The 16,538-nt window shown below is 36.1% G+C and overlaps 1 long non-coding RNA gene across 1 annotated transcript in view; it reads right to left on the bottom strand.

Moving 5' to 3' along the window:
• LOC115945916 (uncharacterized) overlaps nt 1-16,538 on the bottom strand; it is a 39,207-nt gene that overhangs the window by 17,357 nt on the left and 5,312 nt on the right. The window contains exons 2-3 of the long non-coding RNA XR_004080104.2: nt 1,161-1,319; nt 21-160 (exon numbers count right to left, since the gene is read on the bottom strand). This is a non-coding gene — a long non-coding RNA (uncharacterized lncRNA). The remainder of the gene's footprint in view (nt 1-20; nt 161-1,160; nt 1,320-16,538) is intronic.

Raw genomic sequence — 16,538 nt, 5'->3', positions numbered from 1 at the left:
GGACAAAATATGCATGTGACCTTATTCCTCTTGTAGCTCAAGTTGCTCCATGTGGGAGAAAATTCCTCTTCTCAGTTCTCCCGTATAGAAGATCTGGGGGTCTAGGTTCACTTGGTGGAGGAAAATACCCAAGATTATTAACTAAAGGCCACATGTAATGCTGAAACATAAAGAATAAATTACTATGACCAACATGGGCAGGAGCTGTAGAAAAGTTAGAAACAAAACTCTACAGGAGCAAGTGCAAGGATTGCAGATGAATTTTGAAAAGTAGCTTCTACTATCATTCCTCTGAATTTCAAATTTTATCAACTCATGCAATTAAGATTCTCACAATAAATCAGGATATGCCATTACAAAATCATTAGGTATCTATTATATCTTTTCTTGTAATCTATTAATCGTATGCCATCCCTTTGTTTTCCTTAGTTATCCAAACCTGGGGAAGTTGAGAAAGGGTTTCCTTTGAAGTCCCACTCTCTTTCTATACCATATGTAAGTACTTCAGATGAGCTTAAACAAGGACTTTTTATTCTGTGGAATAGAAGTCTGCTGGGGAAAAAAATTCTTGCATGGGATTGTTAATCATGGAACAAGGTCACCTAGTTCCTATAGCTTCTGTTGGGGGATATACTTAATTTTCACTAGGAAAGGTAGAAGGAAAACAGTACAGTGTTTCTTTAAGCAAACTAAAGAAAGCAACACTCATTTTAAAATTACTTCTATATGGTTGGTTAAATTTTGCATTGGCATAAAATAATATTTCTTGATTTGTTATTCATTGATTGTATAGTTTTAAAATGTATCAGAAGTGCTATATAAATTTTAATTCATATAGCTCCTTAAATTTTAATTTTACTGGTAGAATCAAACAGAATTTAAAATTTAATGAAAAATGCCTATCTGAAGTGGGAATAAGAGAAAAGTTATTACAACTTGCAGTGGTACAGGTGTATAGGTGGTAAGATTTAACCCTGCTGATGGGAGAGGTTAATATCATTCTCATTGATAATGAAGAATAATAAGCATGATAACATGACATTCATAGATTGCCTTCTGTTTGCACTCAGAGTATCATAGAATCATAGAATGGTTAGGGTTGGAAAAGACCTTAAAATCATCAAGTTCTAATGCCCCTGCCATGGGCAGGGATACCTTACCGTAGATTATGACTCCTTGTCATAATAGTGTCCACAGACCGCAAGAGGAGATTTTCCAGGTCTTTTTCTCTTTCTTGTTTCCTGCTTCTGTGGAATGAATTTCACCTTGGGGTGGGTATGATCTTACTGTTTTGCCTCAGCTCAACACAGAGCATCCTCCTGTAAATGATGAAGCAACAAGCAAGCAAAAAAGTTATTTTAAGTTAGATGCTCAAAAGTGTAAGATCCTAAAATATGCAAAGCACTTCAGGGGACTCCATGAACACAATGTTGCACTCATATAAATAAATCAGGTCATAAGTATAAATGAGGAAATAAAGGTATCGTTAAACTGTGCAGAAGAGATGTAAGAGATTAGTGTATTCCCTTGAAGGAACCAGACCCAAGAAAGAAGAGTTGTCCCAATGGTTAGATATAAAAGTATGGATCACGACTGCTGACAAAGTTCTAAATGTGGAAACTCACATCTATTTTTAAGTGATTCTATCTCAAATATTTGACTGGGTTTAATATCTGACTTATGAAAGTGGCCAGAATGGAAACTGCTACACCAGACTTTGAATACGAACTTCAATACAAGAGCACATTGAGAAAATCTTCAGAGAGGACATGGAAAAATTCCAAGCCCTTTTCATTGCAAGTTCCAGTCCAAGGCTGGTTATCAGGAATCCCCTCTCTACTGTTACAAAAATAGCAACCAAAAAAAGCATCCTAGCATGCCAGATGTAACCGAGGCAACTTGAGAAATGAGGGAGGAAACAGTCACAGAATACACCTCCTGTGTTTGTGTATTCTTGTAAATACATGAAATAAAAATATACTTTTTTTTTCCTTCAAATAAGCAGAGCAAGCAGTTCTGAAGCATGTCACATGTTATTTTTTAAAAAAAAAACAACCTGGTAAAGCAGCATTTTTAATGCTCACATAATTAAAAAAATATAAATGTATTTTCCTTGAATGAGCTGAAATTTCCTAAGAGTATTCGAAGCAAACATTTCCCTTTTTCCAGCTAAGATGCAAGTGAAAATGGCTTCTTGCTCAATAACAAATAAAATAGACTGGTTTATTCCATCTCTTTCTAAATTTTTTAGGCTTTGTATATTTTTTTAGATTCATAAGAGAATAAACCAAATCAAAGCCTACGATATACTAAAATGTTGCCTAATATTTACTAGATTTGTTTTTTCATTATTGTTAGGAGGTACAATAATAAAAACCCCAAACAAACAATTATTTCCTGGCTTTGAAAAAATGAACTCTTGTTAACTCTTCTAAATGTTTATAATTATATGACATAACCACATGAGTTGATGAACTCTTAAGTATTAATGTTTGTTGTGTTTGCACAGACAGCTGTAAGCCAAATTACATATTTTGGAGGCTTTTGCTGGCATGACACACTTCATTTTTTTCTTTAAGTAGCCAGCTGATTTTATCAAGAATTCAAGCTTTCTCAGTCAGTAGACCATTTTTTCAGTAAAGTAGTAACGCAGTGCTTAGTACCAGAGTGGGCTAGACTTGTCACTCCTTTCTGACGTTTTACAACTGTTCTCTTAATTTATCAAAAATAGATGATGTGTTGCTTAGACAACGATAGAGTTACCACAGAATAGGGGTTATGTGTTAGAGTTACCACAGAATAGGGGTTATGTGTTAAAGAGCCAATGCAAAGTCAACCAAGCACACTTGACATCTGGTGAGATTTCTTGGCATTTATTAAATATCAATTCATGACATCTAGGAAGTCAAAAGCACTTAACCCTCTACTAATAAGCCTGAAGGTACTATTGCCTACATGAGCAAACTAAAACAGCAGCAGATATGCATATGTATACACATACATAAACACACATACACTGGTATCTAAAAAATCACTAAGCCATATGCTGGCCCATGTATTATTTAGCATATTATTACTCATTTATCATATTCTGTTTTCAAAAGACTATAACATATGTACAACTCCTCATCAATTTTACCCATCCACACCACTTTGTTCTGGACTGTGTGCTGTTGCTTCTGTGCATAATGGACTTTGATTTTTTGCATTAGCCATACAGCTGTTTAAAAATTCAGAATCTGAAACCCCACACACATTTTTTCATGTAACTTTATGTCCATTTTATACCTGCTTTTTTCAGGATATATGTTGTCAGCTTTTTCTAAAACTCATTTATTGGTCTTATTGCTTTGTGGATGTGCAACGTCCACATCAGTGGTAGGTGTGCAAGATTTTAACTTCATATGCATTGAAAGTTCACTGAAGTTCACTGAGGAGAGGTTTGGAGAGAGTGTTAGGAAGGGTTTGGTGGTAATAGACCTCAAGCAAGACCTATTTGCTTGATTTCTTATTTTTTTATTTTTATTTTATGTTTCATACAATTTGGTTTGTAAAACTCTTTCTAGATTGGGAGTATTATATATCAACCAGCAGGTGTTATACACAAACCAAGCATGGTGTATTTCAAAGAAAATGGTTCACAAATAATGTGTACCAAATATGTAATGTATTATTCTTAGGACTAGTTTTTCAATTGTAATGTTGGGAATACTAGCTTGTAACTCTCAATGATATATATTCTTTGCTGTTATGCATTTACTGCTTGGAATTATTAAGATGCAATGCAAAAATAAATGAATAGGAAAAACAGATGCAATATAGGAAAAGGGCAGAGGTTGTTTTTTGACTTTTATTCTCAGGTGACACATGCTGTCTTGAGAGCTCTGTCAGGAGATGACCTGCCAATGCCAGCTTTTGCAAACCTGGAGAACTTTTGCATATATGTTAGAACAATAGGCAAAACAAAACCAAGCTTGCCTTCTTTGTAGGTGTGTTTTTTTCAATAGCCTACAAACCTACAAACAAATAAGAAACAGGGATTTAACTAAAAATAAAAGGTATAATGGGGCTTGAAAAAGACAATGCCTAATTTTTATATTTGTCAAACTGTACCGGGATCTGATAAACAGATAGATCATGGCTAATAAACTATTAGTGGCTTTCTGTAGTCCATAGAAAAACTATTTGTGTGTAAAGAGATAAATAGACTTTCATGAAATTCTGGGACAGTCTGTCAAGCATCAGTGACACCTTTGAAGAGGGATGCATACATAGATCTGGTTTTAATATGCACATGCTTGAGTCTCAAACCTGTAAGAAAATGCACATTTCAATATAAAAGCTGCCAATTAAAAGATTTTTAGTCAGGTCTTTGGGCAGGTAAGTCTGCCGTGATACCCTTTAATCAGCTATAGACTGAAGTTACCCTTGCTACTGCCTGCAAAGCCTCAGTGTTGGTTTCCACTCTAGACTGCATGAATCCAGTCCCTGGAAGAGACTAGAAACATTCAGGAGTGACACATGGCCAGTATGGATGATCAGCAGTCCCCAAATTACTGGCTATTGGTTAGCATTCCTTAGTATGCTGGTGATTCCTAGAGATCAGCTGTAAATTACTGTCCTGAAGTTTCAGGAGTCTCTGCTATGCCTGCAGGTAGCTTTTGGGATGAATCAGCCAGCAGGAGAGACTGATTCCATAAGGAGCAGGCATAGTGAATTCACACCTTGCAAATGACATTAAAAGCAATATGTAATTATGCAAGATTTCTAGCTGTGCTGTGACATTACCTATTCGCTGCCATCACCCCGAATTTAAAACCTGATCATCAAAAAAAGTGAGATAGAACAGATATAAAATGAAGCTGTAAGATTAATTTAGCCCAATCTTAATTGCAATGATTTATCATTGTCCACTGGGCATTGCAAAAGTATTAATAAATCTCAAAGAAAGATTGATACACAGTAATATACTTAGTCTCCACATGATACATAAAATTAAACATGAAGGTTACTCATGAGACTCAGATTATTATTTAAATATTTGAATTATTATAACTTTAGTGTTTCCATCTTGCAGAATTTCCGTTTCTGCTTTAGCTTTAAATGAGATCATATTTGTCCAGAATTGTCTTGACAACCTCAGGAGTCATGAAACACACAGTGCTCAGTGGTGATTCACTACCCAAAATTGGTATGTGAGCTTGGTCTCTGCCATTGTCATATGTCACTGCTCACAGGAGCCCCATGAGGTCCTCTATGGGTCCTCCTGCTTCATTCCACCAAGCTATTTTCTGAGGGGCTCACCATCCTGCCATTTCTAAGTGCAGTTCCACTGTGATAGACAACAACTAAACACTCTTAGAGTCAAATGGGGAAACTGGTGCTGACAGCAACTATATAAGGATGGAAAGCAGTCAGGGCTCTGTTTCCTAGAGGTCTACCCAGAATCTAGCCTTCAATGTGTGCAGAGGAAAACACTTCACAATGAACCCAAACCCCTGACAGATGAAGAGGAGCAGCCAGTATGACAATACAATTATTTATATCTTATCCTAAGCTTATTCTTGATTGTAAGTGACTCAGGACTTCAAGGGAGGAGCAAACTGGGTTTAGCATATACAGATGTGAAAGGTTTTTTTTTTCTGGAAGCAACCCTTGAATACTTCTTTTGTTTAAAAATGTCATAGCAAGCCCACTTTTTACATATTGTCTTCAGTCTGAAGGGCAACAATGTCATGAATACCAGATATGTCATGAATACCAAGAGATTTAATGCCTTCATTGGTCAGGGAAACAAGTCATCTTCCAGGCTCCTAGCATATTATGTCAGGCACATGCAGCAGGTGAGTACAGCAACTCACCACCAAGAAGAGCTCTTCATCCTGTTTTCCTTGCTGGGCTAACAAAAAAATATCCTAGGAAGGCTGAAGTTTAGCAAAGAGGAAACTAATTTATGGGCTTTAAGGGGTACATAGAAATGGCCTCTCCTAATTTAGATGGGCTTCTGATCTTATGTTGCTATAGGAATAGCAGCTTTGTAACTATGAAAAATGGAGAAATATTTCTCCTTCTCATAGGTTGAACTGGCAAATAATGAATGTTTATATGACATGATGGATTCAATGGATATGTTTAATCCCTTTGGCAAAACACATTTCACAACTTCTGACAAGCAACATCTATTAACTGCTCTTCCTACCCTCAGGTCATTTCTTTCTGATGTCTTTAATTAGAATTTTAAAAATGGAGTGATCTTATTGCATGACATTTTTGGCAAAATTCCTGTGTGAATAGAATTTTATCAAATGCTTAAAGGTAGTTCCTATTTGAAGCTTTATCAATAAAACAGTCTAATAGAGAGATGAGGGAACTGCAAATAATATTACGCAAAATTATATTAACATTTAATAAACAACATATTTCCTACAAGTGAAGTGATAAACAGAATGGTGTTTCCCAGAGTGTCGTGGTTTAAAACCAAATCCGCACAATACGCTCACTCACTCCCCCCCTTGCTCCCCCAACTCCCGGAGAGTTAGGAAGGAGAATCCAAAGAATGTAGCCCCCACGGATTGAGACAAGAACGGTTTAATTGCTAAGGCACAACACAAATCACTACTGCCATTACTACTACGAATAATAATGATAAAGCCAATAACAAGCGAAAAGAATACAACATCCCACCAGCCACCGACCCATAACTCACTCCACCCTGCCCGGCCAAGCACCGCGTGCTACCTCCTCCATTTCCCCCCAGAGCTCCACCCTGCCAGCTCCCTCTCCCAGTTGCATCCTGGGCATGATGTGCTATGGTATGGAATACCTCATTGGCTAGCCTGGGTCAGGTGTCCTGTCTCTCCTTCCTCCCGGCCTCCCCTCCTCTCTGGCAGAGCATGAGCTCAGAACAAAGGCCTTGAACAAAAAACACCCAAGCAGTAAAACATGCTCGCTATCAAGCAACTGTTCCCAGCTCAGAAGTCAAAACACAGCACTGCACCAGCTACAAGAAGGAGAAAAAATGACTGCCACTGCTCAACCCATGACACAGAGGATTTTATGTTTAGGTATAGAAAGGGCTTTGCAAAAGTTATCAGAGGGCCATACCAGTCATTAATTTCAGTATGTGGACTGAGATTTGATGAGTGACTAAGATGTTATTTGTTTATTTCTTATTTGCTGCTTTTTAGGAGTGTTCTCAAGTATTATCTGTAGTAGAAAAGCCCCTAAAGTTATAGTGTATAGCTTTTAATAATGAAGTAGCTGAGAACCTGCATATAGATAAAGATGAAAGGGTTGAAGGGTATCTGCTTGTCAGCATGTCAGCACCCTGATTGGGTTTCATATTATCACTTTCTTCCCCTTTTTCTGTGGATGTGAGTTTTTTGAAATAGTGGAATATTTGGTGGAAGAGTTAAAATGAAAATAAAACGATAAATAGAATAATCAACAAAAAGTACAAGAATAAGAAAATACTAAACTACAAAATGACGTACTACAATAAAATTATATACTGAAGTACTGGCTTTTCATTCAGTGTTTTATGGATGTGCTGAAACTTTATAGTGCCTACTGCTGTTAACAGCTCGTGGGTTAATTAGACCATGCTTAAATTCTCTAAAGGATTGGCCCAGAATTACTAATTATTTACTGTATGTTTCAAGCTGAAGTGAAGCTGTAAATATACGGTATGTGCCATGCACCTGTCAGGCATTCACTCCTTACTCATAAGAATATGAGGTTTTCTGAAATACCAGTTTTTGATTGCTTTAGGGTGTGGGGTTTTGTAAAGAATTTAAGATCTGATCACATTTTCCTCTTTGATCCCTCATATTTCAACATCTGGTGAACCTGATACTGTTTTGATACAAGCTTTTAATTGAATGAAATCTTCAGGACAAATGCTTGAGAGAAATGGAAGCAGCACTGACATAAGGAACAAAGCTGCTCATTGTGGTAAGTCGTGTCCATGTCATATTTATATGCTGCTTGATACGGACACGTTCAAATCTTACAAAAAAAAAAGAAAAGAAACCAAAACCCACCATTCAACAAAAAACCAAAACCTAGCTCCCTCATTTATAGTAGAAGCTTCAGAAAGTAACTTTCTTACATGGTAGACTGATGTTCTCTTTGGAAATGACTTTGCTCTTTGTGGATAACTTTCTGTGCTTAAAAAAATACATAAATGCATTGCAAATGACTAACAGTTGGCTCATTTTTGAGAAAAATTCTTTCTCAACTACCTACATTTTAGAGATGTTTGTATCTGCCAATAGGTACTTCTGTGTGAATGTATGTACGGTACCAGAGAAACACTGTCATGGTGTGAAGTTTGTTTTATTATTTTTTCACCTATTTAAACTAACTTTTTCTTTGTGTAATGAACAGAAATAGAAACACCTATCTGCAGTTAAGCAAGTTTTTCTAATGCTTTTATTAAATAATCACCACTTGTGTAATGCTCTGATAAATTTTATTTCCAGTGCTTTTTGCAGTGTAGCTTGTTCTTGTTAGCCCAGCTTAGCATAACGACTGTCAAAACTGGGCCCATGTTGCTTAGAGCTTCATTACTCATGTTGATTAAAACACTTACCTTGATTCATTCTCAGTTCAGTTTTACACTATCTAACTTCTTAAGGCTTAAATCTCTTTTAAGAGTACAGAATGGTTCTACATGCCAGAGGTCACTGTTCTGAAGGTCCTTTGAAGGAGAGGATCATATGAAATCTGTTAGAATTCATTAAATCCTGGTGAAAGTATTTTGACTTTAGTCAGATTTTTCTGAAAAGAATGTTAGACCTCTCACACGATTATTTCTCCATTAGGGTTGTGCATAGCAGTAATACCCAACTAGGGGCTGGTGAGCTCTTTTAGAAACACAGAGGTAAAATCTGTTCCTGGTTGTGGTAGTTAAGACTGGGGTAGAGTTAATTTTCTTCATAGTACCTAGTGAGGCTGTGGTCTTTATTTGTACTGAAAACAGTGTTGATTATTCAGGGATGTTTTCATTACTGCTGAGCAGCGCTTACAGAGTCGTGGCCTTTTGTGCTTCTCAGCCCGCCTCACCAGTGAGGAGGCCGGGGTGCATAAGAAACTGGGAGAGGACACAGCCAGGACAGCTGACTTCAACTGGCCAAAGGGATATTCCATACCGTATGGTGCCACACTCAGCAATAAAAGCTGTGTGAAGAAGGAAGGGGTGGAGGGGAGGAAATTTGGAATGATGTTGTTTGTCTTCCCAATTAACCATTAAGTGCAATGGCGCCCTGCTTTCCAAGAGAAGGCTGAACACCTGGGAAGTGGTGACTGAATTCCTTGTTTTGCTTTACCTGTTAAAATATCTTTATCTCACCCCACAGATTTTCTGACTTTTACATTTCTAATTCTCTCCGTTGTTGAATCAGAGGGTGGGATGTGAGCAAGCTTACATCCCAAGTTTTGGGGTGTGCGTGGTGCTTAGTTGGTGGCTGGGGTTAAACCACAACACTGGCCTAAGGGTTTTATTTTATTTGGAATACTCTTAAGGCTTAACTTTAGGATTTTGAGTACTGTTAAACACAAGGAATATCAACCTTTGCCAATCATATATGTTTTAGCTAGCATGGGAATAAATGGTGGGGAAACAAATTTCGCTACTCAATTAATGACTATTAAAATTTTCTTCAGTTTGTAGACATATGGACTAATGCTACACTTTTCACTTTAATGGTTTTTTAACATCTAATCATCCTAGTGAATCTTGAAGATGTTACACATAGGTATCCCCATTAATTTCTTAATAAATTTTTATGTATGTTTTATGAGTAAGTTGGAACTATTCCTGATTGAGTTAGTTTGGTGTACTTAAAAAAATACTAGGAACAATGAGTAAGCAGTACATAAAATCACAAACCTTAACATAACAAAAATTAGTGGTACCCTGTGATTGTATTTTATGTCTGATTTTTATGGTGGCTCAACTTTTCTACTACACTTCATTCTAATGAAAAAGGGCACTGCTCATACCTGGTGACACTGCTGCCTGTTTAGCTTCACTGCTGCATTAAAATAAAATAAATTATGCCTAAGATCCAGAGGCTATGTTTTTCCAGACAAAGAAGCAGGCCATTCAGATGCACAGGATCAGATACAAAACCTGCAATAGTTATAGGGGAATCTTTCACTTAAAAGGAAAAAATCTGGGGGTTTGCCAGAAAAGAAGAATGGAATCACTTACAGCCTTATGCATTGTATTTAATCCATGATTTTTTGCTCATGACAAAACCCCACAGTATTATAAGAGGAAGAAAAGTTGAAAGAATATAACTTTCTTAATTTTTCATATATCTATTCATTTGTATCTTCCTTATTAATACTCTGCTCTTCAGTCTGCAAATATAACCATTTTCTGAGCACTCAAAAATGAGTACATAGTAGGTTGGTTCAATATTGGTTTCAGTAGTATTTGTAATAGTAGTAAATGTGAGCATGGTATTTATACAAGGAAGTTTAAATTCTAAATTCTAATTTAATGATAAACCGATAAACCCCTTATCATTTAGAAAGAAAAAGCAAAGACAGTTGTGGTTCAAGAGAAGCTTTGCTAGTCTCTGGAGTAACTTCATCATTAGACAGATTTATTAATGTATTTGGTATCTGTATTAAATACCAATGTGCTTAATTTTTCAATATTTACAAAATTTAAAGGTTAGTTTGACATTCTGAATTAAATGTATAAGAAAATAAATGGCCACAGAGATGAAAACAATCATCAAAATAGATGTTTGAAATGAACAGTGTAAATTTACTATCAGTGTTTAAGCTTCTGCCTGCTCAGAATTTGCTTATATGGAAAAGGTCAGCATTAAGCAAGCTAAGTTATGGCAAAATAAACCTGTCATTCACTGTCATCCTGCTTTCTTGCAGGTTTGAGTTTTTGTTACTTGCATGGTGTCAGTCATCATTGTGAAGTCTGTGAAAATGCATGTGGATTACAAATGTTTTATGAATGTTGCTTATTCAGCTACCAGGAATATTTCTTTCTGTTTTGTAATTTAAATACAAAATTAATTATTGCATGACCTGCTGAAGAATTTAGTGCATTGCTGCACAGTTCGTTGCATTGATCAATGCTTAATGAGGAATACTATAAATGTGGACTGGGTAAGAAGCACTAAACGAGACTGAAATTGCAACCAGTTAAATCAGCAAATATGTGAATGTTTGTTTCTAGGTTATGATGTTTTGAGGAAGGAATAAAATTTCTTTGCAGCTTACATATATATGTAAACAAAGTCCTTGAGAAACAACTTGAAACAGATACAAATGTTAGAAATTATAGTAATGATGGAAATAATGACTTCCTATTATGAAAAGGCATCTGCCATTATCAGATCTCCATGCTTTCCTAGAAACTCTCTGTATTAACCTTTTTAACATTTTTCTGTCATTTGTCTACTCATACTTTATTATTTAACATATTTTTTTATTCTAACAAGTAGATGGCATCAAAACTCACATCAGTTTTTCTTCAGGAATCCATACAAGACATTACAAAATTCTTTAAACGGATTTAAAATCTAAGGTGATGGAGGTTGAGGTGCAAAAGCAGTAAAGCTAATGTAAAAGCAAAGTAAGGAAATAAATTCAAGAAAATGTAAAGAGAATAAAGAGGCACCATTGGTCATGAACATTTTATGGTAAGAATTGAATCCTCTTTTGAAAGCTTGGTACTTGAAGGGGCACATCTCTAATTCTGATCTAGCCAAACTGGAATAATTAATTGAAACTGAACCACAGAAAACAAAAGGTTTTAAGTCATTGGCTTTCCTGTCAAGATTGCATATAGCTTCTTTCTTTTTTCTGTTTTAAGAAGTGACCATAAGCCTAACTTCTACATGAGTTCCTCTACCTCTCTGATGTAATAAGAATAAATAATGAGTAAATAGCTGTTACAGCCATGAGTCTTTTATTTACACCCAACACGTGGTGTAAAGGTCTACAGATGTTTCTGAAAGTTGGAGCATATCAGGGTATCAATAGCAGACTATAAAGTGACAGCAAAATCAAACAAAGATGGCAGGATAATCAGTATGTCTATGCTGAATACAGTGGTAAGCCATGTCTGCTTCCTGCTGTCTTGACTGGCATCTTAATTTTTCTCATGTCATGGGTTTAACTTAGATGGTTTAGAAAAATATCTGGCACTAAAAAGAAGTCCAAAACTCATTATATTACTAGTGCATCAGATCAATTCAGCAGTTGCAAAGTGTCATGATTTCTGTTAACAGGGGATTTTTTGGCTTCCTACATGATGCACATGTAGCATATGTTACAACAGTGACATCTGCAAGTTGACAATGCTAGAGAGCAAACAAAGACCTGCTCACCTCAACCCTGAAATCAAAATTTCTGGTAAGTTAATTCATCAGTAAATATTGTTTAATGCTATATAAAGTAGATGCTGTTAGGGAAAAGAGAACTGATTTTGTTATTATCTCTTCCGTTTAAAACAGCAATCACTAGTGTACTGGAGAGTATATGTGTGTGTGTTTGTATGCATGTATGGATGGGCTCCAGCATGAATTACTGCTTCAAAGGCAGGTTTGTACCTTAGGGTAGGCTCAGCTTTTTTTTTTTTATCATAAGAAAACCAAAACCATATCAAAATTATTGTCACAGCAGCTAGCAGGTGGCAGGGGGCAGCTAAAGGAAATTTCTTACCTGAGTTGATATTCTGCTTATGTGCAGAGATAAAACAATGGCACATTGCCATTATTACTGTCTTATTTCAGATTAGGCTGATAAAAAAAATCCTCAAAATAAAATGTCCCAACCAAATAAAAACTATACTATCTTTTTTGTCAATATTATCGTTATATAAAAGATATTGAGGCAGGTTCACATGAGAGATTTCATAGTGGGTTCTGTAGCTAATGGTATATGTTAGAACAGAGAAAGATAGTTCTGGAGTAGGATAAAAACAAAGAAGAAAGAGAAAAGGGAAAGGTAAAACTCTTCCTAGTGGTCAGCCTCCGGGGACTCTCCAGTACAGTAGATGGAAAGGATGAAGGTGATGATGATTTTTTTGCCATGCTTTCCTCCAAGCATGATGCTTTGCACTGGGACTTGCTCAAACCCTCAACGACTTGTTTATGAAGCTGTTAGCAATGACTGTTGTATGCTAACCAGGTGCAAACACGGCATCCTTTTTATCCATTAAGTTCCTATATGCCTGTGTTATTGGATAATATTCCAAGGCATTTCAATGGTTAGCTACCTTATTTTGTACTGTGTTCGGCTTCCTCTCATATAAGCAAAAACCAGAAAACAGGAGGAAAAGAAAAGCAGAGGAAAGAAGGGCAACATCCCACCAGTGGTGTTTGCTTCCCACAAGAATTGCCACAGCAAGATCACCAGGAGTTTGCAGGTTCAAGATTATGGGAGCGGAAGCACAAGAGCAACATGGGAGCACAAGAGAAGACCAGTGCCACAGAGGCACTGAGAAGAGACTGCTACAACAGCTGAGGAAAGAGGCTTCAGAGTTACAATGGGGCTTTAGCACTACTGAGGCGATAGCACTAAGGCACCCAAGGTACTACATCAGTCTACATATCCTGAGGTTTGGAATTTGATGCATTTTAGAAATTATTTTTGTTTGTTTTCTTTTCCTTTGTCCTGTGGAAGTGATACCCCAGTGAATGGCATGACGTGGGTAGCTTTGTTAGGGAAGATAAGTTCTTTTGCAAAGGGAAAAGACATGGAAGACTTTTTCTTGGATTATGCCACGAAGATGATGTTTTAAAACATTTTTTCAAAGTAATTTGAAATGTTCTGACAATTTACAATGTTTCTTTTTTGAGTTTATCAGTTTTAATTTATATTAGAATATTTTAAAACATTTTTAGTGTATTTCATAATAACTTTATTAAAGGATTGTGAAAAAAATCTGTATGCTGAAATTTCTTCTTATTTTTTTTTAAATCAAAGTGATATCAAAGTAAAATTGTTTGAAAATGATGTGCCATCAATCCAATTTGCTTAAGATGGAAACCCTTAACTCTTTCTCAAACAGTTCTTGAAAGTAGTTTTTAAAATGGAGTAAGCATTGTCTGTAACTACAGAACCAGCTGACTGGATTTTCATGCTAACTCTCAAACCCAGACTTAACTACTACTGCCTCTGCTGCGTTTATGCATTTAAAAAGTAACAACTGAACAGTTAGCACACCTGGATACCTCATACGCATATAAGTGTGTATGTATGTATGTACATATACATATATGTGAGCACACACATAGTGTTTCCATGTACTTGTTGTTTTACCTGAAACGTTAATGCCAGTTGAGTTATTTTCTTCCACTTGAGAAAGATCTAAAAAATGAGTGGAGAAATTTCTCTGGACAGTCTAAGGCACAGTGCTTTACAGTCAGTGCTGTTCAGTGCTGTTCAGTGGCTACTGCATAAGGCAAAGCAAACGCAAGCTCTACATCTAGAAATTTAAAATTTGCCTGCTAACTAACCATTTCAAAAATGCATTTTTGTTTTACTGGCAAATACTCCTACCTGTAGACAATGAAAAACTTCCAGATAATTCATACTTTAAGTATAAGGAGATTAGTAATAAAATATGAATAGAAACATTTACTCTGTGAAGTTGCTGGACTAAAAGACAAAATTGCTTCAAAAGATGCAGGAGATGTCAGCAACTTTCTGTGTGTTTAGGTGAAAATCAGTGGCAGGTTACAGAGAAAATGTATTACTCACCAGGAGAACAGCTATTTGGAGCAATTTTTTCAAGAAGGAAGGCTAGGAGTCTGTTTAGTTTGGGGAGCTGGAGCTTGTGCTACCCTAAAACCTGGCGAGAAGAAACAAACTAAGACAGGATGTGAAAGTGATAAAACCAGAGGGATGGAGCACAATGTGATGGAAGACAGCAGGAGAAGAAACAGAGATAGGCCTTTGCTTTACTTGCAGGCTGAGTTGGGGAATTTGAAGGTGATTTGTTACGTGCCAGTTTAATGCCATTCCTTTTTCCCTCACATTGCTTATTTCTGTTGGTTCCCCCCTCCAAGGAATTACAGTGTACAAAGAATTTGCAGGTAACCTACAGTTAGAGGCAAGAAGTTTAGAGGGAGATGTTGGAGGATGGAAGAAGAGCAGAAAAGGAGAATAAGTAAGATATTTACTCTCTATACATAACCACAAACATGTCAGTCATGGTCAAACCAGAAGCAGCCTTCATTCTTTCTGTGTGGTCATGACAGGAAGAAAATATTATTTGCAGCTGTACACCCAGATTCTTAGATTGTGCCCTTCTTTCTGCGTATGTGCTTTCCTGCAAGTGTGTTTTTAATTAAAGTGTCTCTTAAGGTCATCTTCTCCAGAATAAAATTTAATAAATCTCTCAAGATCAGGTTTGGAAGGTGGGGTGAACTTTAATATCTCCAAATTTATGTTATATCTGTGGCAATATGGACATTTCCCAAGAGGTATGCTCTGAATCCTTTCATAATGATGACTAGCACATTGCTAAGCAAACAGTACCATTAAATTTCCTGTGATGTGTTTTTTTTCTATCACCTTTCTTTGGGTGTTAATGAAATTTGAACTTAGATTGCTTCTCTCTGAGCCTGGGTCATTATTCTGTTTATGTGATGGCTTATGTTCCAGCTCATCTTTCTTATATAATGTTGCTTTTTGTCTGCCAGGAAAACATGAGTTTGGGATAGAGCTTGGCTTGTATTTGAACTCTGTCCTAAAATTCTGCTACAACTACATGTGAATGCTCTTCCATAGCTGCCACAGCACATTTGATGCCTTATATTACTCTTTCTGACATATATTATGCCTTATATTACTATGCCTTATATTACTCTTTGTAACTATTTCTTTATATTACTCTTATTTTTCCTGTTTTATGAGCATTTCAAGGCTTAACAAAGCCTGTTAAAACTTAGTCATTACTTGATATTTATATACAGCACTGTATTTTATTTTATCTTATCCTTTCAGAATGTGATATTTATTAACATATCTTTAGCTAAAAATAATAGGCATGATATTTTTCTGTGACTGGTAAAGAAATAAATCACTGGGTTAAGTACATGACATGCTATTTTTGTTACTGGCAAATAGAACTGATTTAAAATTTGGCATTGCTTTCCATCAAATATTCTCTGAATGCAATATGCATTTTTTTTCCCCTGTAGTTCACCTGATTCAAATAAATAACCATACATTTTATTTTTAGCTCCTGCTATAGGTTTTCTGTATCAAGATATCAGTGAACTGAAAGGACAGAAGGTAAAAGCTCTAAGACAAGGGCAAAGCAATAATTTTTTCAGAGGAAAAAAACCTCAACCCACAACCCTGGCTAACAATCCTTAGTGGACTGTTTCATGTTCCTTTCAGCGTGTTTTCGTACTTTTTTCCTTGTTAATAGTTCTAAGAAAAGATTATCAAAGCACCTGAAACTGTTAACTTTCATCAGTGTTTATAATGAAATAAATAAGAAAAAATGCTTGTGGGTATGCTTGAAATAAGAAACATCTTGCTGC

This window comes from Melopsittacus undulatus, chromosome 7 (genome assembly GCF_012275295.1).
Source record: "Melopsittacus undulatus isolate bMelUnd1 chromosome 7, bMelUnd1.mat.Z, whole genome shotgun sequence".
NCBI lineage: Eukaryota > Metazoa > Chordata > Aves > Psittaciformes > Psittaculidae > Melopsittacus > Melopsittacus undulatus.
Note: the sequence above shows the minus strand (reverse complement) of the source record. Positions and strands in the feature narration are given on the sequence as shown.